Here is a 26,218-nt window from a genome sequence, read left to right as displayed (position 1 = left end):
CCCTGCCTGTAGCTTCAGCGGCGCGGTGTCGGAAGACGGACTGCTTCCTCCGTTGGATGCGCCCGTCTCCGCCTTCTGTTTTCGGGGCTACGCACCGCTTGGCGTAGTCGACGTCGTCTTTGCCAGGCTCGCGCCCATGGAGTCTCCTCTTTTGTCTCTTTTCCGCTTGGCAGCCACAGCTCCCCCCCCCCCCCCCCCCTCTTCCCGGCTCCCGTGAAGGCCTCGGGTCCAATTTGTCAATCCAATGCTGTCCATTGGCCAAGCTGTTTTGTCCAGCGGAGGCCTAATACAGGGTGCTAATTAGTTAACCGATTTGTTGCTCTTCCTTACGTGGAAGTCAGTAGACCTCACAAGACGTTGTGCAGTGTCATACATACAGTGCGGTTTGGAGTCCTTTTTCGAACCCCTATAGTTATTGGCTTATATGAAGGGCACGAGCTATGTTTCTCTATATCTATTTGTGCGCGCATTCTAGTCATGTCTGTATACGTGACATCGAAACTGCTCGTGCTTTAGGTTTCGAGTTTCAACAACAGAAATATGCCACTACGTGGACTGCTTCCTACTAGAGATGTTCAGTCCAGGACAGTTATGGTTCACCATTTCACTGGTAAGTGCATTGTATTTTACATGCAGCTCTTCTGAAGCTGATCATAACTCAGATTATGGGAGGCGGGTATAGTTCACTACAACTTCAGTCTCGTAGCGCTCTCGCTAGACGCTGCGAAGACGACTCCGAAGATTAAACCCGGTACGCAGAGAATTCCCGTTACTCGCCCCGCAAAGACAGCTTCTTCGGTTGGCCTTCCCACCGCGCCGAGCGATGAATGAAAAAGAACCGCTGTCCGCGCACATACACAGACGTTATATGCTACCCAGCGGCGGCAGCGGCTTTGGCTGGGCGATGACTCGGCCAGATACGCATTTTTTTCTTTCCGCTCGATTCCGGCACGAGAGGGCGAACGAGGAAGAGGTGCCTACGGCGCGCCGTACGCCGCCGCTTACGTATTCATGTATACAAATTAAATTCACCGGGCATTAAGAATTAGCCTTGAATAACTCGTGCCGAGACGAACGAGGGAAGAGGAGGAAGCAGTGAGGGTGACGGGGGTCTTGCGGTATGCCTCGCACGGTTCGAAAGTGAGAGTAAGTGCATAGCGTTGATACATGGCCGCCGCTACATCGCGGAACTGCCGGGCACTGCAGCGGAGTCTCTCTTACTCTTCCCAACCTCCTCTCCTCTGTATGTACGCGAGCTAGCCCTTTTCTTTCCGGGGTGGGATACTAGCTTTTCGCGTCCGCTACGGCTTCCGCGGAGCGCCGATTAACCACCCTTCTGTCTTGTGACGACGGCGTCGTGCAGACGACGTGATGACGAACCGGGAGAACAAAGAAAAAAAAAAAAAAAAAAAAAAAACAAACAAAAAAAAAAACAACGTCGCGCCGTGCTCGGCGTATATTCAAGGAGGGGGGTCTTCGACCGCCGTAATGCCGCGTGCGAACGCGATTATGCGGCAAGCGGCGGCCGCGAGCATACAGCGACTTTTTTCGCTTTGTTAGTTTGTACGTCTCTCTATACACCTAGCGTTCATCGTCGTCGGTGGTGTGGTTTGTTTTGTTCCTTCGCCGGCAGCCACTTCAATCGCCGTCTGGCGCGGCGGCGCGTCGTATTATTTGGGATGCTAATGCGTACGCGCATACTCACACGCGTACGCATTGCGCGAGCTGTGTCTTTATTTGACTCTGCTCGGGATGTCTGTAGGGCACTGGGTTGCCAAGGTCGGTGACCTCACCGCCCCTTCGAGGAGGAAAGGGGGGGGGGGGGGTCATTTTGGTGCATCTGAAGGAAGATATAGGAAGGTCCTCTCTCTTTCCCTCTCCGCGTGTCGACGTGCTTGGTGTTTCCGAACCGCTATAATGGGCCGCATTTATCTATTACCGCGCAGTCAAGTCACTTCCTCCTTCCTCTCCTGGGTTGATCTCGATCTCTCTCTCTCTCTCGTCCTCACTCAGCGTGCATTCGCAAGTAGCACGCGGCGATGTTGCTTTCTGTTTAAATATCTCCCTCTTCTTACCGTGCACGCGGAAACGCTTAAAATGCGCATAATTTTAGGGGAAAGCCAGGGAACGAGAGACAAGCAGTGCTGCGCTAACGGCGCCGAACGGTTTCACTGCACGGTCAAGGTCGTTTCTAATCAGGTGCGTTGCGTCGACGGTGGGGTTCCGAATATTCGAAATTCAGGCGTGTGTTGCATAAGAGGCGTGCATAACGACACTGATAGAAACCGCGTAAGGTATCTGAGAAGGGGCGCTTTTGTCATTATTTTCTTGAAATAGCAGTACTCCCGTTCCTCGCAACTCATTCAATTTATCGCAGCTAGTGTGCTTTGCAGGAGCTAATCGCAACTGATGATGTCCGCTGGCTGCCGCTTGTTTGCATCTCACTTTCGTCAATCACCCCCCCCCCCCCCCTTTCCCTCACTTTAACTGCGCTGAAAATCTATTATTTTTTGCATGATTCGGTGTTACAAATTAACGCTTCTTTCTTTGTAACTTTTTTTTTATATTCCCATCTTGCAACTTTCAAATAATTAACAATATTTATGAACGTGTCGCTTTCAGAGACTTTCGATCATAAATGCAGGGGAGCGAAAGTCCTTGTGCTCGAATAATCAATGCTCTGCGACATTTTGCAAGTACGTTAAGCCGTCTGTCGCCCTTTCTACTTACACAATTTCTTCCCCCCGCATTCACACCTATCTTTTCTTTTTCTTTTTTCAGGTTTGTAAACGGCATCGCTCCCAATGCGAACGATACTCAAGTGCCCAGTCGTACGGCGAAGCACACGCGGTACTTTTTCCTTGTTTATTTTTTTCTCCTCACGAATACCGAACTTTCGTGTGCGAGAAAGTGGTCACGTTCCTGACACACACACACACACACACACACACACACACACACACACACACACACACACACACACACACACACACACACACACACACACACACACACACACACACACACACACACACACACACACACACACACACACACACACACACACACACACACACACACACACACACACACACACACACACACACACACACACACACACACACACACACACACACACACACACACACACACACACACACACACACACACACACACACACACACACACACACACACACACACACACACACACACGCACACACACACACACACACACACACACACACACACACGCACACACACGCACACGCACACACACACACACACACACACACACGCACACACACACACACACACACACACACACACACACACACACACACGCACACACACACGCACACACACACACGCACACGCACACACGCACACACACACACACACGCACACACACACACACACACACACACACACACACACACGCACACACACACACACACGCACAAAAAGAGAAGAAAACTAACTACCCTGCCCGTCCTCTTCGGCACTATCCATACAATAACGCCTGCAGGCGCCATGCAACGTCGAGCGTGGCCTGATACCCTCGGAGTCCCGCACGTTATACTATTCTCCTTACCTCCATTTCAGAACAGTTTTTGAATTCTTAATCCTTGCTTCAATTTTGCCGTTCTCATTTTTAGGAAAAACGGTCCGCAGCGCCGCGGCATCGTTTCGTTGCGTCATGAGAAAGAGGAGAGGTGTAAAGTGCCGGGTTGCTGTTCTTTAGCAACACGATGTAGATAGGTATAACAATATGGCGTCACAAAGACGAGTACACACAAGGGAGTGTCCGGCGTGATATTACAGAGAAAAGCAAGATAGGTAAGTAAAGATGCTCAAGCAGCCGCAGAGCAACATGACATCCGCATGGTCTCTCCCTTCCTCCCCTGTTCTCCATCTTTCCCCTTTATCTTAGAAAGAAAGAAAGAAAGAAAGAAAGAAAGAAAGAAAGAAAGAAGGAAAGAAAGAAAGAAAGAAAGAAAGAAAGAAAGAAAGAAAGAAAGAAAGGAAGAAAGAAAGAAAGAAAGAAAGAAAGAAAGAAAGAAAGAAAGAAAGAAAGAAAGAAAGAAAGAAAGAAAGAAAGAAAGAAAGAAAGAAAGAAAAAACATGGCGCGTTGTTGCGATTGAAGAGCTGCTGAAAGCTAAAACAATGAAGAGGAGCATCGCGCTTGGCGGTGAAAAAAATAGCTTCTGCTTCTTCCACAGGAGTGACGGCTGTCGACGGAGCTCAGCTCACAGCGATACAATCTGGTGGGCGCGAACGCTAGCAAAGTCAGAAATAACGCGAAAACAAAAGGAATGAAGCCTATCCCGTGTAAAGCTGACGTACAAGGGTGATCGCAGCGCGCAACGCGCGCGTGCATATAGGGCGTTCGTAGAGCGAGCGTGAGATATGGGAGCTTTTGTTTCCGGAATATCACTTTCTTTCCGGCAGTGTTTCTAAATGTGAAAGGCCCTATTCATCCAGAGCCCTGCCAGTGTCCCACATCATGATTGCACCCGTTAATACTTCACACCCCGTCTTTGTTTTCTATGACACGCAGCTTCTTCGACCACGCAATAGGACCGTCATTCGATAAGTTCTATTTATTACCATTATAGCCGTTCGAAAATGACTATCTGTCGCCTGCAAGTAAATTTCCAACTTAGCAGCTATGCTATGTTAAGTTATTTAAATTAAAGTCAGCAAGGCATTGACGTTCCTTCGCATTAACTCCACAGCGTTAAGTTGCCCTGAACGCCGCATCAGCATTGTAAGCACCGGAGTTGACAGCGAAAAATCACAAGCATGCCTCTGGTAGGTGCTAGTTGGCAGGTGGCATGGCTGGTCCCTTATTGGTCAACGGATTGTGTGACGTCACGGGAACATAGGACATGGCGAGTGCTCAGGACATTAGAGCCGGGGATGCTTGGACCCTGCTGCAGACCGGCTGCTCTTAGACCATGCACTTTCGTAGAGCTTGTTTAAGGCTTTGTATCTATGTCGAGAGGTTTTTCACATAATATAGCTTATGACTATATGCTAATGAGTACGTGTGAGATAATAGAATAACTAATCTAAGGGTGAGCGATTAGACGAGCAACAAAGCCTCCCCCTCTCCCCCCCAAAAACTTTTAGATATAAAATTCCTAACCAAAATAATCAGCAATTTCGAGTATATATGATGCCGGCACAATTCCTTTGCCGAGCGTTGTACAAGGAAACCTTGAAGAGCTTCGTTTAATCAGAGAGGGACAGTCCAACTTTGAATGGATGGAAACGGGCCCACTATTTGCAGATATACGGTGAATGAAAGGCAGCTATATATGACATACGCTGGAAGTTAATTTCCTTGACGTTATCACACAAGCGTAGCCAACGCTTTTTCTTTCAGGTTTTTCCTGCAGCAAAGGTAACCCGAGCTTATTCAAGAAAGCATGAATTACCACCTTTATGCTTTAAGTGACCTCGAATTAGCTGGTGATGACCGCTATTTCTGGTAGCGGCTGCGAGCATGTGTTTGGAGTACTGTCTGAATAACGCGTCCGAGGTTCGCCCGCAAACCAAGGTGCGCTGTGTGTTTCCGTATGCTTATATACGCTCTCTGTCTTTCTCTCTTCAAAAAAATCGTTCATTCACACAAGATCGATTCCAGCGAAACGCTTCCAGTAGCTCAGGAAAGTATAGTACGTTACGCCATTCGGTGCCAAAATATGTGCAAGCATACAGCCGAGAATCAGGGGCGTCTGTTTTCGTGTATGATCATTCACTCTTTTTCGTTTGGAAGGTTGGGATCTTTTACGTTATATATAAATGTACATGTATAGTGTTTACCCAAATCAGAACTACTCGGGCTACCCCTAAAAAGAGAGAGAAAATGCTGCTGCCATCGCCGATTGGCACTCAAAAGCAGATTTATAGCTTTCTGCCCAGTCTGGCTGTCTTAATGAAGATCGTTACACAACTCTGAACTCGACTGGACTAGCCTAGAGTAACTCAAAGGAAATCGTCTGTGGTATCCGTGAAGGCGATGGATGTTTCTGTAAACGGGCGAAAACAAGCTTTGGTGCTTATGTTCTTTTTCTCTCCTTCCCCCTTCGGGTTCGTAACCTCGGTCTGTCCAAAATACCGAACATTTTGATTTTCCCCTCCAGTGTATCAACCCTGTGTGACCCACAGCTCTCCGCCGTTTCTGCGAAGCCGGTGGTAAGTGGTGAGAAGCTTCGGCACCCCAAACCAGACTTCGCACGGATCGTTTCCACCGCTGACTGCGCGCGAAAGCGCTGGCCGCACATGTTGGGAGGCTCGAGTTGGACGGACGATAACGTCCTTCAGCTTACGGCTCGTTCTTTCGGGGCGTGCGTCCTGCCATCTACATTTACTTATCATTTCTCTTCTTCCAACATCTTCTGACGTTTAATTCTACGTTCGCTTTCTTTCCTTCTTGTAACCGCAGCGAAGGCCGACCGCCTCCCGCACCGAGGAGTCGAAAAGGCATTCACGAGGTAAAAAAAAGAGGAGGGTGGGGTGGGATGCCAGTTTTATTTTGATCAAAGTGAGGGGTCGGCCGACTGCGCGTGGCTGTCTTCGCTCGCGGGACGTCCCAAACGAATGATGGTGGTGGTAGCCCTTCCGCTGAGGCCTTTCGCGCCGCAGGAGGTTTGCAACGCTGTCAGTTAGGCGGCTGCAGTGCGTTTTCGCGGGCCTCATTTCTGTGGTTTCGCTGCTGTGGCTGTCTCTGTGTGTATACTCTTGCTGTACCGTGTGTGGATCTTTATGCCAGTCACTCAGTGGCCAGCGCAGTTGGACGCTAGGTGCCGGATTTGGATGGAGCCCCGAAAGACTTCTCGTCATGGGAGGCAGCGGCGATCTGCGATAACAAAAAAAAAAAAAAAAAAACAAAGAAAAAAGAAAAAAAAAACTAATAAAGAAGACACACACTGCCTGCAACGTATGCGATAACAAAGAAAAATGCAGCTGCCTTCTCTCTGAGTGCACGGCACCTTTACTTAGGAATGTCTCCCCTGTTTCTTGATTTTTTTCTCTCCCTTGCGCCGGCTTAAGAGAGAGGGTGAAAATGTGTTGCCCTCTCTGTATAGTACTCGAAAGCAAGGTTGAAGCTGCGCAGATTCGGCGCGAAAGCACATTTGGTCGATGGTTATCGCGAGCCCGGGACATGATTATGCTCGCTTGGAGGTCGGCGGAGAAAGTGTATAGTAACAGCGTAATTAATCCCGACAAATAGCCATGATAACAGTGCTGGGATTGAATTCTTGCGATGCCGTTTCCACCGGAACTGCCTCCGAAGTCCACTGAGCAGGCCATTTGTAAGGGGAAAAAGGTGTCGCGTGCCGATATGGCGCTAAGTATACTTCTCCGAAGGACACGTTGAGGTAAAAGGGTAAGACAAAGTTCCGTGGAGGTCTTGTCAAGGTTTACTGAGTGAATGGCCGCTTATAATGCGTTTTTGATAAAGGAGAATACACTGTAATGCGCAGTGATACTAAATAGCTATTATGGCATGAGGTACTAAGAAGTCTGCATTATTTCTTTGATGCTGATATCGCTGAAACCATTAGAGTCCACTTCAGGTGGATTACTCTACATACGGCAAACTGAAAGACTTATAGAGTATAATGAAGCATGTGTTTTGATGCATCATCTCACTCAGTTCCAAACCTGTGTTCGAAGGAGTTGACCCTTCCTACAAACAGCCGCATAAGACAATGTTAAGCGTTTTACGAATTTACAGCCACTCTGAAAAAGAGATCCACAAGGGCGAAAACGGAACACATTGATATTACGGAGACAAAATTAAGGATATTACAGGGGAAAATACAAAAATAGGGAGTCTATGTCGTTTCTACTTGTCGCGTGGTGCGCTATATGGCTACCGGCGTGCGTGCAGAAGACTTGTTTGAGGCACGTTTCGCGGTCTTAACTAGGTCGAACTTTGCTCCTGGGAAAGGCGAAAGGAACTAAGTACGACTATCAGAAAAAAAAAAAAAAAAAGACTTTGCGTTAAGGCGCCCTCAAGCTTGTTTCTTGACGCCAGTGTTCGTTTCAGGGTCACTTCGTACGTGCGTGGACGGCGCCGTTTTCTTAATTTTTTTGTTTCTCTCCTTATTGCGCGTACCTTTGCCTCTGAGGCAGCCTTGAGAGAGGGCGCCAGAGAGCACACACGAGAGTAATGGTACGAGACACCAACGTCCTCGAGGGGAGGCCTCGGCAGACCTTCCCTTTTCTTCCGCCGCCCGGAGCCAAGTTGTGGTGCAGGACAAGGAAGAGTTGTACGCTGCCAGCGGCAACAGCAGCAGCATCGTGACACGCGGTGCGCGTTCCGTGGCGGAGTCGGAGTCCTCAACCTACATAGGCCGGCTATCCGTCTATAAGGAACGGGTTGCCCCTGACCCCTTCTCTCGAGCATTCTCGCACAAGCGCGGAGCCATAAGTCTGGTGACCTTGCCGTTGCGGTGACACGCCGTAATTGGAACAGACCGTATGCCGTTGAGCCGCTGTTCGGAAGATAACAGACACGGCCTGCTTCTTTAACTTTCCTCTCTTGTCTCTTGCTTTCCCCTCTCGAGCAACCAGGTGGGGAAGGTGTCACTGCTGCTCGTAGAACTTGAACCCCAAATCTGATTTCCACCAGGTGCTGTCCAAAGTTTTTCAGCGAATGAGCCACGTTCCTGTAGCTTCTGGCTTGCTTTATATATGTGTTTTATTGGTTGGTATTATTGCTGAATTCTGTTTTTTATCCTTTAATATATTTGGGTGCTGCATTTAAAATTAATGTACTCGCATCTCATATCCCGCTCCTCTCTGTGATGCCATCGGCTCTCAGGGTACGAATGAGTATACAAATAAATCGAAGCATGAAGAAACAAACAAATAAATCATGAATTACTGCATAAACAAATGTGAACGATAACTGAGTAATTTTTCTTTTTGATCGCATGTGTATTTGGGTCGCGAAAATGTCTTGGTTATTTATTTTGCAACTTACATTTTACGTCTTACACATCATTGTCTGTCTCCAAGCCATAGTTTGGAACATAACAGACGCAGGCTGCCTTTTAACTCTTTTTGTTATCATATTTTTAACCAAAAAACACGATAATGAGACACTCCCCAGTGATATTTGTTTGCTTTTAAAATATTTTCTTTTCCTTTCTTTCTCGCTCTCGTGTGAGTGACAAAATTTTCTGCGCTGTATTATATTTTTTTTCTGTCTGTTCTTCATTGCACAACGAATAGACGCCCCTGTAAATGACTTTGGGGCCATCGAGGAGAAACCTTGACGATACGTTTATGAGCGCTCTGAGCAGAGACGTTGGTGGCCTTGTATCACCACTACCTGCAGTAAAGCGGAATGCACATTGAAAACGTGCCGTTCGAGGTTATCGAATCTCAGCAACAGTGTAACAGATCTGCGAAACAACAGCTTTTCGTGTAAAGTTACGGTGCTCAATAATCTCGAACTCCGGGATTACATATATCTCGCGCGATGAGATGCGGCCTCGCAATAGTGCGTTTGATGTCCAGCTTCAGTTTGTTCTTTTACTGCATGACTTCTTTCGGTGCGCAAGATTAAAATTTACAGTGCTAGCACTGTTCGTGGCGTGTGTAATTACGTGCCTTACATCCATGTTTGGATGATTGCCAGTGGTGTCTTGGACGAACATTGTATGCTGTGGTCGTACTTGCAACTATATCTGGGTGTATTTGTGTTGCAGTTCCCGGAAATAAATTTTGCCGTGTTGGTTGTATCACTCTCAGCATGACGCGTCTGCCGCTGAATTAAATTTTGTGACAGTTACAGAATACAATGTCATAGCAATGTGACTGCTTTCGTTTTGTCCCTCATTTTCCACTTGATATTTTTCAGTAAAATGCCAGCTATGGACAACAAAGCCGACAAATGCGTGTTCGAACCAAGAAGGATTCGGGGTGTAGGTTCCTGAAAACAGAAGAGAAAGGGCTTAATTTTTTGACTGTCCGCTATATTCGAATGCACATAAGCCAAGATGTTGACTGAACACGCTTAAGCTATTTTACCTTTCCTGAGCAAAACTGCTGCCACTTTCAGGCACTTCTGTCTAAGTATGCAATATTTTTTTCTTTTCGAAATGCGTAAAACAAGTCTTGCAACTCTCCTGGTGCTTTCAATTTTGATAGTTCATTGTTATGTCAAAGGAAAAATAAAGGAAGTAATTGATGATGATTATAATAATAATTATATTAAGCGTACGTTTGTGTGTGCGTGTGCGTGCGTGTGTGTGTGTGTGTGTGTGTGTGTGTGTGTGTGTGTGTGTGTGTGTGTGTGTGTGTGTGTGTGTGTGTGTGTGTGTGTGTGTGTGTGTGTGTGTGTGTGTGTGTGTGTGTGTGTGTGTGTGTGTGTGTGTGTGTGTGTGTGTGTGTGTGTGTGTGTGTGTGTGTGTGTGTGTGTGTGCGCGCGCGCGCGTGCGTGTGCCGCGAATTTCGAAACACCTGTTCGATACCGAGGTTGCGAAGGTGAGTGGTCAGAACGAATTAGTTTGATTTGGTTTATGAGGTTTAACGTCCCAAAGCGACTCAAGCTATGAGGGACGCCGTTGGAGGATCCCGGAAATTTCGACCACCTGCCACCTTGCATTTTTCCTCCATCGAAAAGCGGCCGCCATGGCCGGGATTCAACCCCGCTTCCTTGGTCACAGCATGTATAAAGTGGCGTAACCAGTGCACCACCGCGGCGGCCACTCAGAACCGGTTAGTTTACTACCTTCTTATTTCACACGAATCGCCACTAAACCTCCGTGCAGTAGTGAATTCTTAACTCCAAGCCATGTGACGCCGAATCGATGCTTGCCAAGTTTTCGCCTGGGTATATATCTTATATATATATATATATATATATATATATATATATATATATATATATATATATATATATATATATATATATATATATATATATATAATAGACATGGATTGCTGGTTACTAATGGCCCAGAGTTAAATTCAAACAGGATGTCACACAACTTTCCCGATTATCTATTTTATTCCAACTGTTTCGGACGGTGGACCGTCCTTCTTCAAGGTAGAATTGAACCTTGAAGAAGGACGGCCCACCGTCCGAAAATGTTGGAATAAAATAGATAATCGGGAAAGTTGTGTGACATCCTGTTTATATATATATATATATATATATATATATATAATTTCCCTTTCCTAAATACAGGTTCGCACTAATATACCTGTAAGGAATTTTCAGCATAGGTCATAACTCTGGTATACGTTTCGTTTTGTGCGATTGTGCGAACTGGGTATGCTCGCTCATATTACGCTTCTACCTGTATGGTGAGTATACGCTGCAAGGCATTCGCGAGGGCATCGCCACCGCTGGCTGCCCGTCTTCGCTGCTCCAGCCAGAGTCGCTCCACGGACCCGGGCTTTCCCCTTTTCAGCGCGTCTGGGTCAGCGACGCACTCGGTGTTCGGGCTCCGTTGCTACGCCGGTCACGGCTCCTCCGCAGACGTGTGCTGGGACGCTAAGGAGGCGCCAGGGCTGCAAGTAGACGACGAACCGAAGGGCGCCGCCACCGCGCTGAGTGCCTGGCCAGCCGTGGTTCCCCCGACCCTTTGCAGCCAGTTCGGTGCAGCAACGGCGGATACTATGTGCGCGAAAGGGTCGAGAGCACCTGCGAGACATAATTCAGTCCTATGTGCAAGCAAAAATAAGGGTACGTTCCCTCGACGCCACTTTAAGACCAAGCAAATTGATGTTCTGATGGATTCACAGAAAACCTTAGTTTGCTTAAGACGTACCATAGTAAACTGATGCTCAGGTGTTTTGAAGTAGGCGGAGTGATACATGGAGTGTCTCCTTAGCTCTGATTGGTTGGAAACAATCCGCGACCTCGGCTTCGCTGTTTGGAACTGCGGTATGGAGCATGGCGCGGCGTTTCGCGCGCGTCGTTTCTTTCGCCGAGGAAAAGGCTAAAAGAAAGAGCGAAAAGAAGGAAGAATTCTTGGTACGAGCGGAGCATCTTGAGAGGAACGGCGGAGAAGGAAAACACACTGCCGAGGCCGAGGCGAACGATAACGGTAGAAGCCAACAGAAGCAGCAAGAAGAGAAGGTGAGAGCAGGGAACAAACTAAGCTTACGAGACGTCGTCGGTGCCCGCGCGGTGCTCGAGTCGAGAAGCCCGCGGAAAGCGCAGGCCGGTCCAGCGGAAAACGACCCAAAACGCCGTTTCTTCGTTCCTTCTCTCCTTTCACCGCTGCCCCCTTCTTCTCAAGCGTCCAGCAGAAGTACCAAGTACTGGCGCCAAGCGTACGTACGCACATGCAATCCACCCTCACTCTCGCCCCAGCTATAGCAGCACAGTTAGTGCAAGGAAAACGAAACTAAGAGGAAAGGAGCGTGGAGGACGGTGCGGAAGAGAGCAAAACGGCGTGGCGTACAATAGGGAACACTGGTCACGATTTCAATTAGTACTTTCCATCTCGCGAGTCTGCGCCGTTGGATCCTTGCGTGGCACACGAGGATAGGCCTTCCCGATTTTCCTTTCGTTCACTTTTTTTTTTTCTTAGACCTTGCGTCGTTCAGTTCTCTCTCTTATCCAAAGACCAAAAAAAGTAAGTATGGACGGAGGAAGAATCGAACGAAAGGAAAGGAAGTTCCGAACGGCTGCAAATGTCAAGAATGTTTGCCTTCGCCCGAAAGCGTTCCTAGCTGGTGAAGGAATAGATCCAGCGTCCGGTGAGGGGTTCGCCCTGAAGACGTATCCCTCTTAAGTAAAAGAGAAGAGAAAAAAGCGAAGTAATAAAAATAAAACACTCCGTCGCTCTTTGTTTTCTCGTAACAAATGCGTTTGAGACATAGAAAGTAGAGGCAAGCTCTGAAACATTTCATCTCTCCGCTGTCTCAACGCGTGAACTTGGCATGTCTACACTACGCCCTCTCCATCCTTGTTTTTTTTTTTTTTTTTTTAATCTGTTTATCCTCTTCCGTCAGCTGTTGGGCCAGCAGTGTACCTTTGTCTTCCTTTCCTCCTTGCCCTAATAGGGTTTCGAGGTGTGTATATGCGGGTCCGTGACGATTTCGAGGCCCCGCGGTGTCTGCAAGGGCGCTGCCTCCCAGGCCGGCAGCGTGCGTGATGGCTGACAAATTGGGCCTCCTAATCGGTCCTGAGTGGCGCCGCCAGGCAGCGGCCACGCCAGTGTCCGTGTGCAACGGCGGCGGCAGACCCCGTTGAGGGGTTTATGATGGTGGCGTATTCTTCGTGAAAATGCGAGGCCGAATGTGGTGGTTCACGTGGGGCTATCTTGCTTACCTTTGTTTTCCTCCGCTCCTTGAGCGAGTGCGTGCATGTTTTCTTTGTTACTTGCGGCAAGTGAGCTCCCCCTAAGGCAACCCAGCAGGTACGCAGGCTACTCGATTTCGCGAGTCAGGTGTAGGTGGTTGGAGTGGGTATATTTGGAACATATAGGTTATTTACCGCGCAGCCCACGCGTGGCTTAGAGTTGTATACTAAGATCTTTCGGATCAACTTGAGGGCGCTTCAGTCGATTTTCTTTCAACGCGACAGCGTTTACGGTCTGGTTTTAGAGAATATCAGGCATTGGCACTGCGAGCAAAAAATCAGGGGTATGCCTCTGGCAGGTGGTAATTAGCAGGTGGCATTGCCGGGGACTGATTGGTCGGCGGACTGTGTGACGTCACGAGACGACAGAGCCAATCCGGGCTGCTCCTGTGATATGAAAAGGTCAGATGGGGACTTAACCAAACAGGACCCTTGGGCCAGACACTCTGCTCGTATAGGCCGTACAGGCACGCGCTCACTGCTTGGCTAAAGCAGTGAGCACGTGGTCTTTCACGTTATGTGGTAGCTTACGATTGTAGGCTAACGAGTATGTATGAAATAATAGAGGCGCAAATTAAGGTATTAGGGATTAAGCGAGTAGTACAGTGTATGCACATGAACGAGAATCCGCAACGAGATCGGCAGAGCTTCTTAACGTTGTTAACCGCATACCTTTAAAGGCGAAACTAAAGTGTGTCCCTATAGTTTCTTTTTACTTCCTCTTCAGTCGCATCCGTGTGTCGCATAGCAAAACACTACATAAGGCACAGTCCTGCATGTGTCCTGAGGTTGAATAAAAGCTCATTGCTTTGCTGTGCCTATGCCAATAAGAAAAGTGTTAAATAAGTGTTATACTTCTCGAGTATGTACCGCCTGCGTATTACGATGACTTGAATCCTTCAAAGTTTATCATGAGGGTGGATTTTCATCTGTCTTATAAGATGAGCAAAAGGGGTTCCGAATTTTTGTCTGCTTTCTGTGTCGTCTATGTCTCTTCCCTTTCCGTAAGCAACGCTATAATTGCCAATACGGAGTCCTTTGTGACCTATTTAAATGGAATTCATGAAATACATTCAGTTAGGAGACATGTTATCCCCCGTGGCCTTTCCTGCAGTCGCGTGCACTCGCCTGCGCCACCAGCACCAAAGCATGCTAAAAGGCAAGGCGAATACGCGAATACGTATAGCGCACATTTTATGCGCCCGACATGGGCTCCTATACCTCAGTCATTTCCTCGCGTCGGAAGGGAGTATTATTCGTTAGATTCAATCCTTGGAAGACGTTGCCACACCAACTATACTCTTTTCCTATTTTGCCAGACTGTTGGTGTGCTCTTGTGTGACGCAGACCAATTGGGAAAGAAACGTAATTAGTTTATTTGCATTCCTTTCCATTCACACCTCTCGTTGAGTGGCACCCCGCAGTTGTCGGTGAAGTTGAAAGGCCAGCTTGCGTAGATCGACCATGGAGCAATACCTGCTGTGTTCCTGATTTTTGTTCTTGTGCTCAGTAATTCCCGTTACATGCTTCCATTGTTATGATGTTACAGCTGTTATTTTCCTTACTGCGGATGTATATTGTGAGCTCGGAGCTATGGCTGCGGTTTTGTCCATTTCGTCTTTCGATGGTCACCGCACTTTTACAGTGCTTACACAGCGCAGCGTCAAATTCTTTGAGTGAGCCGCAGGAAGCACTAGCTGGCATAGCTTCAGGCACTGCACAACTACGCTTTCGAACTTGGGGAAAGCCCTCACTCTTTCCTACACCAAACTCCCTACGCAGCCAGTGTCTCGCGCATTTGCAATCAGCGCGCGTGCGTATTAACGGCGCCGTTCAATCTGTTGAGCTCACTTGGCCCGTAAACCTCATGCTGCCCACCTTTTTTAGCTTAAGTGCCCATCTTGTTGAGCTTCCTTGTTTGATCACGAAAGGTTGCACGCCTAATTCACCTCTTTTTCTTTTTTACTTTGTTCGCCTCTCTCATCTCGATCGCCCACATCGTTAACGCCTACTTCCTACACGTCATACTGCGGCTGGGCAGCACTTTTCTCACTCCGAACTTGAACACCACTACGTGAAAATGTGGTGCTCCTGAAGAGCTGAGCTGGGAGCGGAAGAGATGGTCCCTTGGTAGGAAGGAGGAAGGGAGGTGGAGCCATTCGTAAAGAAGCGGTGACTGCGGTTTTATTTCTCTGCACTTTTCTTTGGGTTTTTTTTTTTTTTTTTCCTCCGTTGTTTCCACGACCCCACCTGAGAGAATAAGGAAAAAGCGCGCGCATCCTGCCACGCCGCTGTGACAGATGACTGTTATATTTGGCCGGAGCGCGCGCGCGGCGCTCTGCTTTATTTCTCCACCCGCCGTGCATTCGGCCTCGTTGGAGTGATTACGAGCTCATGCGTTAGATTGAGTTTTGCGCGTAGTGGCCGGTCAGGAGCGTGAGCGCCTAGCTGCCTCTGCTTTGAACCGGATTTCGCGAGCTTTGGGCGACCTGCGCACCCCGCTCTTTTAATTTTCATTCATTTTTTTTATTATTATTTCACGCTCTTGTTTAGGTTTGATGTCTCCTGCTAGTCTCGACCGCTAATGCATTGTTCTTTTGTTTGAGGCCACCAGAAGTTAGGCGCCACTTAGCCATTATTGAATGATAGGTATTCGACTTTGCTTACGAGACTTGCGATTCGGCCGACCAACGCTAAAAAGGAAGCTAAACCTAAAAAGGAAGAGCTCGATCAATTGTTCTGTATAAACACGAAGCATGAAGAAATGCAAGCGCTTACACATCGCTCTTGCTTGATTTGCAAAACTCCATACCACTAAGCTTTGAGAAAGTCGAATTACCCATTTGGAATAGAGAACTTGAGCTCTGCCTTAAGGTTATGACTCGATAGCTGCCTGTGCATGGTCCTGTTTGATTACAATCATACTTATTATTATACAATAGTAAGATATTACTCTAGACGAAAAGACACATACATGTAATCTCTAGCTTGTTCCCAGGCAGTGCAAGTGTGATTAGCATGGCCTTGTCGGTTACATGTCTGGTTTCTTGACCCACTGGTCGTGGATTCGAGTCCAAACTTAAATGCTTGAGGTTCCTGATGTCACTTTTTCAAATTAAATCAGCTGGCACTTGTTTCGGTCTTTAATTTGCATGGCATATCATGTTTTATTGCCTTACGTTCCACAGAAAATGTGGCGTGATGTGCAACGTAACCGGTACGGTTTGTTTGAAATTCCCACGTGAAGTCACGTGGCTGTGACGTCGTAAATGTTGACCAATCAATATTTTTCGCTCACACATGCTGACGACGACGGCAGAGTTTCTGCGCGCAGGACGTTATGGCATAAATGTTGAGAAATTTTAGCCGGAGCAACGAGAAGAAAGTTTATCTACCTTTGGACAACGTCACAGGCGCATGGAGAGGAAGTGGTACTTGTGCATAGGCGTATGTCCGCTCCGCTCACTCATAAAATGTTCGCACAAGACTTCAGAAGAGCGGCGGCTGCTGCAGAACACTGCGAACGAAAAAGAAAAGAATGCCCACGAACGAAAAGGAGCTCCTCCTTCACTGTCCAAAGTCTTAGCACGCTGCAAGCGCCTTTCGTTCGAGCTGCGCCTAATAGTTTGAACGCTTTATTTTTGTCCCGGCCGCAATCAGCGCTGCCGCAATACGGTCTAGCACGTGGCGTACGGCTGCGCCCAGCTTATATGAGCGAGGCTTGGGGCGCCGCCGCATTAGCCCTTTAGAGCGTGCGCTGTTGTGCTAGCTACGTGCAGTTCCGCCGACCGGACGACCGACAGGGAAGGATGGTTCCTCAGAGGGTGCGGCCGCGGCGATGGGCTGCTGCTGCTGCTGCTTTTGCTGCACGCGCTGGTGGTGGCGGTGGCGATGCGTGCGGAGGATGTGGGAGGGGGGCAGCTATGTACGCTTGGAGCCTGCTAGTTCTGCGCAGCGCGTGGAAAGTTTCGGCGACTGCTCTAGATATATAAATATACGTTGACTGCATGAGAAAGGACTGCGGTTAGGTTCAAATTAGTACACCGTACAAATATCCCACGAGGAAAAATCAGGTGCGACGGCAGGGGTCCGGTGAACTGTCGAGTAGAGCGCTTGTTCTGGTTGGTGCTTTCACTCCAACACTGAGCTGGAAAGGGATTCCGTCGACCTTTCATACTTCTACTTTAGCAGTTACTCTATCCACTACCGCAAGCTTCCAGGCTGTACACATGGGTCTGTAGCAGCAGATTGATGTGTGAAATTGAGTTCGGTCTCTTTTAAACTTTATGGGGATCAAGTATTCAATTTTAAATCTAGCAGCCGGATTCCTGATCTAGACTCTGGCTACCCGCTTAGCCGGTCGCCGTTACCTGTCTTCCTAAAGTAGTCGGTTTCCGGCTCCAACATTGGGCTTCTAATTCTACAGCCGGGATCTAATACGGGACATCGGAGGCACATGCTATTAGTAAGTTTTAGCGTAGAATTGTACCGCAGATATAAGGCGCTGTCGCCCAGAAAATTGGCTGGGTGCCAGTACTGGACCGTTGTTCTTACAGTGCATTTGTGGTGCGCAGTTGGTCGCGTTCTTAGGTATCTTTGAACACACTCCGTACAACGCCTTCACCAGCGGTGCACGCAACTGCAATGGGTCCCGGTTATTCGAGGCGGTGTGTAGGAGAGAGCCTTTTTTCGTTGTAGTGCGCGACGGGGCGACGTCTCGTCGGCAATCCGTTCAGCCGTCCGACCTCCCGTTGGGTCATCTCCGCGATGAGCACACGCCCGCCTCCCACCACCCGGTGTTCTCTTCGTATCCCCCAACCACCGCCGCCGCCGCGGTTCCGTATTCGTCTCGAGAGGCTGCTGCTGCTTGGCACCTATTTCTACCCTGCTTCTCCGTCCCGGAAACAACGTCAGGACTACTCGAGGTACATGCATCAGTGTGTATTCTTCACCTCTCTTGGGCCCTCCGACCGTGCTTTCTTATCGCTGGTATTGCTTTCGCAATTACCAGGCTTAACCAAGCTAAGCCACTGCCAACATTTTTTATTAATTAGTGATGGAACTGCATAGAAACGACGGTTTGTCTTTGATACAATACATCATCATCATCAGCAGCAGCAGCAACAGCAGCAGCAGCAGCCGGACTATACCCACTGCAAGGCGAAGGCCTTTCCCATATTCCTCCAATTATCCCGGTCCTGTGCTAGCTACATCCACATGATCCCTGCTTACTTCTTAACCTCTTTCTGCCGCCCCCTGCTACGCTTTCCTTCCCTTGGAATCCAGTTTGTTACCCTAAGCGACCATCGCTTATCCTCTCTTCGCACTACACGTCTTGCCCATGCGCATTTCTTCTTCTTAATTTCCACTGGAATCTCAGTAACTTGAGTTATTTCTCTGACCCGCTCTGCGCGCTTCCCATCTCTTAACGTTACCCCTACCATTTTTACAATGCAGTATGACACTAAAGTTGTTGGCGGCAAATATTTGTCAGTTAGCGCTCCAGGCTACTCGTGCGCATTAGAAGTGTCTGTCTACTGCTGCGGTTGTACTGGTCATTGTATGCATTCTACACTTGCCACGAAAGAGCATGTGCATTTCTTCGCAGTATAACAAAAGTCTTCATTTGGAATATTATTCACCCGTTTTGTTTGCTTCCATTTCCTGGGTGCTTTTCAGCTCGAATTACTCAAGCTTCGCTCTTTGTTCTACTTTTGTTTTATTATTTGGGATTTTTAGGTCGCCTATAATAAATGGCTTGCAAATACAACTCAGCAGTTAGCACAAGCATGCTCTTGACCCAGTCCACAAAAGCTGATACTTACATTATACACAAGTACAAAAAAAATAAAAATAAAACAACTCTAGAATATGACGACAGACTGCAATAGGACGCGGAAAAGTATACATATATCTTCGTTGATTTCTTTAGCGAAGCAGTGAACATTCCCGCACGTGGGCCTCCCTAACCACATCCAAGGGTCGGTAAAGAAGCAAGCAGTAGAGATGCCGCGCGTATATATATAATCGCTTGTTTTGCGAAGTCGACCGCTGGTTATCTCGACATATCTGCTGCGGTTACTCCGTTCATCGCGTCCTCCTAAGCTTGATGCAGCGGTTTGCGAGACTAGATCGGCGTGCGGAAATAGATGCGCGTTCACATCGCGGACGGCGCGTGCTCCTGATGTCTGTAGGGAGACGGCGTAGCGCGCACAAACAGAGTGATAGTGCAGGGGAGGTCATTAATTTTGGACAAGCCTGAAAGGCCTCCCCCGGCGAGGCCTATGCGGAAAATGTGCAGCTGCTTCGTCTTTAAGCTGGCACCTGTCGGCTGCTTTGGAACTTGAAGCACGAGCTTTCCTGGCGGTCGACGCTGGCGTCACGTGCGCTCTCTTTACTTCAGCCAACGTTCGACGCACCTGCTTAGCTGGGCCTCTGTTTCGGTTGCCAGAGAGAGAGAGCCAGAGAGAGAGAGAGAGAGAGAGAGAGTTCTTCGTCTTTCGGGGACCATTGTCGAACTCGGACGTGATTTCAAGGAGAAATTATTTTTCTTTAAGTTTATATTTTTAACTGTGGTGCTGGCCTACTGACCTGCGGGGGAATTGCCTCTTGACTGAAAGTTGTTCAGGCCAGAGTACCTGCTTTTTAGCCGCACAGTTCGGCTGTTAAAACACTTGGAGATATGCGGGCCAAAAAGTTCAGAAAGGTGAGGATGAGGTTTCGCCTCAGCTGATGTATTTGTAGAGGTTGAAGAGTTATCAGCCTCTCGTATGACCGGAAAATAAACTTTAAGGCTCGAAGAGTTTTGATTGATGGCGCACTTCCAGCGTTGCTGAAGTATAGGAAGAGACTATCGATTTCAGTAGGAAGCAAGTAGGCGGTCTCCACCACCTAGCCGAGCTCCTTGTGTACCACGACTAAACTGTATTGGGCAATTAAACGCAGTGAATGCGCCACAAATGACATACCTCCGCTCCACATCGTCTCCTTCATTATGCGGTCCGTTCAAGCAAGTCGCCATAGATCCACTTGGCGCGTTTCGCAAATTTCCCAGCGGCAATCGCTGGATCGTCGTCTGTGCGGATTATATTGCCAGTTATTGTGGCCGCTCATCCATTGGCTACCATGTCTTCCTTTTCCTTCTACACTCTGTCGTGTTGCGTCATGGACCCGCGCGAGTGGTAATCAGTGACCGTCACTTCACTGATGATATACTATGTGGTTAAAAAGCTCTTGCGTTCATGGAAAGAAACAACAAAAAAACATTCACACGCTCAGCGTTTCGTGAATACCCACAGACAAATGGTTTCACCGAGCGCATCAACAGAACTCTCACCGAAATGCTTGCCATATATCTGGACTTAGACCACTGAGGCACCATATTGTCTTTCATCCCATGCACGTTCAATGCCACCACCCATGAGGCAACCACGTTTACCCTATTCTTTCTCTTGTGCACTCGACCACTGTGGAATACCTTTGGCGCTATCCTGCTATTTTCTACCAATGGCGCGACCTCTGAATAACGCATATCCACACTCTGGTAGCAGAAGCTCCCCAGATAGACATTCGAGGACACGCTACTATCACCCTCGCTGGCACGTCACCTGTACCTGTGATCCGGGTGGCCCCGTGACTTCAAGAAGCTACTGGTCCATTACGATGGGCCTTTCGTGCCCCATTTACTGAACTTTATTTACCAGCCTTGAAATGAAACTGCTACATGACAGCTGCTGGTGGATATTTCTGGCTCAGTGCCCAAGCAAAGCTCCATCTGAGCACTTTCTTTGTGTGTGCTTGGCGTTCTGAAGAAAAGCGGATTTTGTTCTCTGACGCTGAAGCCGCTATACTATTCCGTGGAAGAATTTGTATTCTGGAGTTATCTTTTAGGACCGACAAAAAAGCTACTAATGAATTTTTATCTCTTCCTCATCGCGACGATATGAAACTTCGGAACGAGTATTTTCTTAGTGACGTCAGTAATTTAAATACTAGTTAATTAATTTTGTTACTTAATTTAATTATGATAACAAACATCAACGAATTTTAAGTGGCCCCTCGATATCTCTTGACTTAACACTTGGTCTCCTTTAAGAGTTCTTTTTTTTTTTTTATTCCCTGGCACTTGATATCTGCTGGGACATCAGAATACTCTAAATGGAAAACAGCTACTTTCTGAGCGGTTTAAATGAGCCTAGATCAAGGAAACGAAATACTTGATTCGAAATTGGCTACCTTGCAGAGAGCCTAAACACCAGCATTTATCTTTGACTATTGCTTATGTCATAAGCCTCTCACACTTACCATAAGTGGATTTATAATATGTCATACAGATCTCTACGAACAGAAGCACGGAGTTCTAATGCCTTGTAGTCGTTAGGACTTCAACAAACGGCTCATATAGCCTTCCTGCAGGTCGTAAAAATGGCATGTAGCCTATCCAGTTCGGCACAGCCGGTAATTCTCTTTGGAACTCGTGATTGATGACATCCGTCGCAACAACGCGATAATAATATCACGTAAATGGCGTCGCCGGGAAAACTCTATCATTGTAAAGTGACGGTCGCCGGCGTATACCTGCTCGTTGTTCCTGCCAAGTGCTAGAGCAGACTAAAAAGCTCCCAGCTGCTAATGCCCGTGCGAACACCACTCATAGCCAGTCGACTGTTTCAGCTGCTGCCATTATACCGTCGGCCATTTTCGCTTTCTACACCTGGGCCGTGTAATAAGTAAAATATTCCTCCATTACGTGGGCTTGCCATGCAGGGTTGAGAGGATTCGGCCCAACATCGCTCATTCCTCTGCCTTCCCCCTTTGTGGCTCGAGACCCGATGAAAAATGGACGGGACGCCGCTGATGGATCGCGTAGCACCGCCCACTCTTTATGCAAGCCGGCGGAATGAGTGAGCGAGCCGGCGCGGTCATTCCAATGCAACAGCGTTCAGAGGAACATATGTTGCCGGTGGAGCCTTGCGCATAAGTGACGGGGTTTCTTGTCACTTAATGATTCGAACAAAACCACGTTTATGGGGTGTAACATGTTAACGACTATTAGCATATGGCATATTAGGGGTTCGCTGATCGTGCATGAACGAACGACACTGAAGGATCGTTCGTTTCTATATGGGATAGACTTGTCGTCCAGGAAGCGGAGCTGCTTGAGATATACCTATATACGTAACTTCCCTGTGAGCTCGTTTGCCTCACATATACCTATATACTTATTGCATTGCTCGAACTCTCAGTAACTATAACCTATTACTCGTCATGAGGGGGTGAGTGAGCAGGGAGTGAAAAAGTGAATGAGCTAGTGAGTGATGCAATGAGTGACCATCTCGCCCCATCGCTCACTCACTCACTCACTCACTCACTCACTCACTCACTCACTCACTCACTCACTCACTCACTCACTCACTCACTCACTCACTCACTCACTCACTCACTCACTCACTAGCTATATCACTAGCTGAGTCACTCACTTGACCACGAAAAGAAATCGATAGCGTCAGGTATAGCTCTGTAAAAGGAAGCATGGTGTTAGTGACCACATGTATAGGTATAATATAAACCTTGTTCTCAGCGGCTTCACAGAAGCGGCGTGGGGAAAAGAAGATACGCTGTTTCTCTCGGCGGGTTCATCGCGTGCCTTGCCACCGGTATGTCTCGGGCGACACTCCGGCAGTTTAACTTAACGTGGCGACTTGCCCGCTTAATATTCACACCGAGGCGCCAAGCACGTGATGGAAAAGCCGGGAAAGCCCGTCGTTTCGCCGCGCTTCCGGCAGAAGATGGCCTTAACGGTAGGCTCACGCACCAGAAAACCAACCCATGTAGACAAGCAAAACAGTGTATTTGCATAAAAAAGAAATGTGGCCACTTAGAAAACGTTGGCTAAGACAGCGGAAGAGCGTGGGCGCTATTAGAAACAACTGACGACACGGACTTTCCCATAGCAGTGCTGTAGCGTACGTCTTGGGAGCTTGCAAAGAGCGGTTTCAATTAGAACAATACAACGCCGGGAAAAAGAATCAATATGTGTCATATTCCGCCGTAAGCGCGAGAACACAGATACAACGGCCTGAGGTGACGACACGTATGAGGCAATCAGCAAGCATACATTATGGAGGGCAGGTAACATGGACACTTAGGGCAAATGAGTTGATTACACGTGAAACTAACAGGGGTTGGTGCAGAGGGAGGTGAGAGAAGCAGGTGTGAAAGTTCGCATTTTTAGGCTTGTATAGCGGCGGGCTCAGGGCACGGTCAAGCGGATATCAGTGGAAGTAGTTGTCGCTCAGTGATGACGGTCAGGCTTGATATATGGATAGATACAGATGATGAAAGTACCAGAAATTTTAGCTTTTCAGATATTCATTTGTGAACAGGCAAGTAATTAAAATCCAATGCAAAACATTGCGACCACTGGCTCAATTGCTGTTCTTGCCGTCCCCCTGTCGTCCCCCTGCCCTCCCCCCGCCTCCTATGTCAAATATCCAAAACACATTACGTTTTATCTGCCTTTCATTACCGTTTAATCACTTACAGAAGTCCCAAAGGTATTTTATCTTCGCGCCTCTAATGCCACTCAATCCATATGGTATTAACATTTAATCTTCATGCAGACGCACGTTGGTAATTTATTTTAAAGTTTTCCTGCTCATTGTAGGCCTGTTTCTTACTGCTTCTACCTTTCAAGCACCCTTATATCATCAGGTCGCCTGATGATTGCCTCTGAAAACGTCCGGTTAAGCTCGACTTGATTAGCGAAAAATGGCGACGTGGGAAAGCGCCATGTGTACCTCCTGTAGTATCGTGAGTGCCAGTCGGGATGTACTTCCATGGGTGTCCCCGAGAGCACCCTGGCCTCATGCCCAGGGCGCACGCACGTGCACGATTCCAACTGAAGGCCGTGGCACATCGCTCGAGGTAAACGTAGAAAAGCTTAAAAAGAAATGTCCAGAACAAACTGGTTCGTGAGAGGCGAGAGCGGAAGGGAGGCACAAAAAAACGTGGCCGCCGACTCAGAGTCTCCTCCGCGGCGGAGAAAAGGAGCTCGAGGTGGCCCCGCTGATGGATTGCCTCTGCGCAATCATGCATCTCTGTCAAAGTGGCAAGTTCCCACCGGGGCTGAGGAAGGCAGGACATCCGCGCGCACATCGCGAGCGGAGTGAGATAAAACAAAGATACGAAAACAAGGACTCCGAGGCAAGAGAGGCAAAGGTGTGCGAACGACAGAAACAAACAAACAAAAAAAGAAACGCTGTCTTGAAAGTTTCTCTGAGTGGCCGATTCGTTGCCTTTCGCAATAGATTTTCCTCTTGGTCAGTCCTTTCGAAACCGCACAAGGACCGTGGTCGTCGTGACGACGAATATGCACTGCCGTGGTTGCACCGTGAGTCACCGCGAGATGGATTGAGCTCGGGCCTAACGTAGGCGTGGCGATTCGATCCTGAGTTGCATAATACTGCTGCTGTTGCTAACTTGCAAGACTCAGGGCAGCAAGATGATCGATCGATCAATCAATCAATCAATCAATCAATCAATCAATCAATCAATCAATCAATCAATCAATCAATCAATCAATCAATCAATCAATCAAACAGTCAATCAATCAATCAATCAATCAATCAATCAATCAATCAATCAATCGAAATCGATCGATTGACACCTTTGGGGCAGCTGAAGCTGAGATTCATGTGACCTTCTAATAATGTTTGCAACTATTTCCGGTTTCCGTTTCTCGGTAATAGTTCACTGCAGCAAGCCTGGTCACTGAGAATAGAGTTCTGTAATTTTTTTGTTTGCTTTCTTTGATAAAAAAAAATCCATATGTCGTCTTCAAGAGCGATTCTGCCCTAAAAAAACCGTTCCACGCCAGAAATCTACAGTCCCTCTTTTAAGAACCGTGCGCGTTATTGCGTACAGAATGAATGAGCTGCCAGAAGATTAGAAAACCAAAATGCACCAGCAAGCGCCTAACACGTATACGGAATTGCAATATATAAAGTACACTAGTAGCTAATTAAACCTAGAATATCTAGTTTTCTTTTTGCTCCAACGTCTGTTTTCATCACTGTGGACCACCGCTTACCTGGCCGCCCACGATTCACTGCGCGGTCGGTTGCGCTGTCGTCCTCTGAGGTCTTATCTCACGCCTGTAGGAGTAGCGACGCTCGCCGCCTCTGGCGCCTCTGTTATATTCCTACGCGTTCAGGGTTTGGCTCGCTATTCATTCTGAGGCCAGTGTAGCATGCTCAGTTCTGCTCGCTCAGTCGCCGGTTCAGCAACAGGTGGGAACCGAGGTTGGAGACAGTCTGCTCAGCGCTATGGAGAACAATCTTTAGGAGCGTTTCTGTGTTCCCTGTATACCGTATACCGCCGGTGCTTGATCTAAATTATGTTCTGGCAGTTTCAAAATAAGTGGCGTTGACGTCATGTGACAAGTGTGCCGACTGTATACACCCGAAGGGTATGTGGAATAAGGTTGGAGACAAAATGGCATGTTCGATGGTTTGGTTGCGAATCTAACATCTGTCGCTGAATGATGACTGATGGAAGTAAGTCAGCTTATTTTGCTATAGGATGACGTCGATTCGCACGAACGACGATCACGTGACCTTAAAATAAAAACGGGGGTGGGAGAGCAGGCCTGCTTACAACACTGCACATTGCACAAAAAATTGGGGCTTTTACAAGGAAAGCAGTATTAAGGTAGAGTTATACCTCAAAAGTCCGCCCACTTAACCGCGTTTCTGGAAAACAGTAAGAAAGGTGCCTCCGAGGCACATGAGTAGCGTATCTGAACCGCGATCCAAGAGTCCCAGGAAAGTCGGCAGAGCACGGCGAATTGTCGATCTCATGTGGCCTCGTGAC

At 47.9% G+C, this 26,218-nt stretch overlaps 1 long non-coding RNA gene across 1 annotated transcript in view; it reads left to right on the top strand.

Annotated features, from left to right (window-relative positions):
• Positions 1 to 10,215, top strand: part of LOC146207655 (uncharacterized) — a 123,824-nt gene extending 113,609 nt beyond the window's left edge. Inside the window, exons 3-6 of the long non-coding RNA XR_014703332.1 lie at positions 517 to 610; positions 2,623 to 2,696; positions 2,782 to 2,850; positions 9,887 to 10,215. This is a non-coding gene — a long non-coding RNA (uncharacterized LOC146207655). The remainder of the gene's footprint in view (positions 1 to 516; positions 611 to 2,622; positions 2,697 to 2,781; positions 2,851 to 9,886) is intronic.
• The last annotated feature ends 16,003 nt before the right edge of the window (positions 10,216 to 26,218 follow it).

The sequence above is a fragment of the Amblyomma maculatum genome, chromosome 1, assembly GCF_055883805.1.
Source record: "Amblyomma maculatum isolate TAMU_Amacu chromosome 1, ASM5588380v1, whole genome shotgun sequence".
NCBI classification, from domain to species: Eukaryota; Metazoa; Arthropoda; class Arachnida; order Ixodida; family Ixodidae; genus Amblyomma; species Amblyomma maculatum.
The sequence above is the reverse complement of the archived record's forward strand: the minus strand, read 5'-3'. Positions and strand labels throughout refer to the sequence as shown.